Source organism: Egretta garzetta, unplaced genomic scaffold, assembly GCF_000687185.1.
Source record: "Egretta garzetta isolate BGI_Z169 unplaced genomic scaffold, ASM68718v1 scaffold476, whole genome shotgun sequence".
In the NCBI taxonomy this organism is placed as follows: domain Eukaryota; kingdom Metazoa; phylum Chordata; class Aves; order Pelecaniformes; family Ardeidae; genus Egretta; species Egretta garzetta.
The window spans coordinates 45,728-47,876 of NW_009259979.1; positions in this window are offsets into that span (position 1 = coordinate 45,728).

Genomic DNA, 2,149 nt, shown 5'->3' on the forward strand with positions numbered 1-2,149 from the left:
GGTTTAATGTTTTATCTGTCTGTGCGCTTTTGCTGGGTACCCCTGGGGCTGCCTCCCTGTGACCCAGCCAGGGACCCCGTGGGGTCCGGCCCCTTGGCTGTCCCCCATGGCCACTGCCTCTGCCGCTCCGGGGGCCAGGCAGCCCCAAGGTGCCAGCAAATGGGGACAGAGCCCTTGGCACCCCAGGACTGGGCTGTGAAGGTTTGTCTCTCCCAATTGGGCTGTGGGGACAATGGGGACGCATTCCCCTGCCAGCCCCTGTCCCCTTTCATTTGAGGGTCCCAGGGGATTGGGGACAGAGGTGGAGCATGGCCACAGCCTCCTAGGAGCTGTGGTGTGGGGGGCTTGGATCTGCCCCCAGGGCAGGGGGATGTCCCTGTGGCCTGCCCCTGTACAAGGGCTGGCGTCATGAGGGATGGCAACGTGGTCCTGAGTGGGCAGGGTGGCCCCGGGGTCAAAAAATCTTATTTTGGACCTGTTCTGAGCCCAGCTGTGCCCCTGGCTGCATGGGGACATCTGCGATCCTGCTGTGCCCTCCCGCCCGCTGCCGGGGGGGTTTTGCCCCACAGTGCTCAGGTTTGAGCTTTTTGGGTCAGTGCCTGCTCTGAACTCACCCTGGGACGAGCACTTCAAAGTGTCTGTGGGTTTTCCAGTCCCCAGCGCTTGCCCCAACTCAAACATCAAAGCACCGCTCTGCCCCTTCCCGTGCCCACAGGGACCCTCGCGGGGCTCCCCAGCCCTGTCCCTGTCACCCTCATGTCCCCTCCTCCCCTGTGCGAGGCCGTGGGGCCCAGCGGGCTCATGTGAGGAGCGATAATCTCCTTAGGCGGCTCTCGTGGCGGGGCCTTGCTGCAGCCCCATGCTCGGAGCACTCACATGCACTTATTGGTGGGGGCCATGGGGGGCACGGGACATCCCCACACATCCCTCGCCTCCCCCCAGGATGGAGGCAGGGTGCTCCAGGGGAGGAGGGGGGACCTCTCCTTGGTGCTGGGGCTCTGCGGGAGCTGGAACAGGATTTGGATATTGGGGCTCGGCATGCTCTCTCCCCCTTTTTCCTGGGGGGGTTTGGGGTCCAGGAGCTGGGGGTTCTGGCCCCAGCCCTCCCCTCCTGTCCCCGCACGCAGCTGCTGGGTGGTTTTATTGGTTTTAGAGCCCTTGGCTCACACGTGTGCTAGAAGCCAAAGCCACGGCGGTCGCCCAGCCCGGCTCCCCTCCGGCTCTGGCCCCGATTAGCGGGGCTGGAGCAGCCCATGGCCCCCTAATCCTGACACAGAGATGTTTTGTTTGCACCGAGGGTATTTTTATCCTCTTACTGCTGCCTGTTTCCTGTCGAGCTGCGGATGCTTTAGGGCGGCTCTGCATTGCCGGCAGGGCGTCTCGGTGGTTGGGTTCAGCGGCATGTCGGGGTGGCTTGAGGTTGTATTGACTGTGTCTCAGTTTAAAAAAAAAAAAAAAAAAAAAAAAAGGCAAAAGGGCAAAAAAGGTCAGCGTGATGCCCCACATTTAGACCCAGCTGGGATGTATGGGATCCCAGTGAGCCGGACATTGCTGGTTGCCGTCTCCATGACGAGGAGCCGTGGCTGTGATCCGTCATCGTTAGGAATTTTTGGGTCTGGATCCTTCACTGCTCCTGGCCAGAGAGGTCTCAGGGTCCGTCTTCACCCAGGCACGAGGAGCTGGTGCGAGGAGGGAGCAGCGCTAACATGAGCTGCCAGGTCCCCAAAACCTGTGAGCCAGACCTGCCCTGTGGGGCCTGGGCACAGCAGCCCCCACCAGCGGGGCCAAACTGGGCCGTGACCCGCCGGGACGGCAGTTCTGTCCCCACAGCTGGGGCCATGGTTTGGGAGCACCAGGAGGGGACAGGGAAGGAAAGGGGCTGGGTTGGGGCTGGACCTGGATGGAGTTTGGTGCCTGGAGGGGGACGCTGCCAAATCCGAGGTCTCCAGAGCAGAGAGGGGCCAGGCGTCCTCCCGGGTCAGTTTGAGGTCCCCAGCCAGAAGATCTGGGGCCAGGGCAGGCATTCCCCCGGGTCAGTTTGAGGTCCCCAGCCAGAAGATCTGGGGCCAGGGCAGGCGTCCCCCCGGGTCGGTTGGAGGCCCCCAGCCAGAAGATCTGGGGCCAGGGCAGGCGTCCCCCCGGGTCGGTT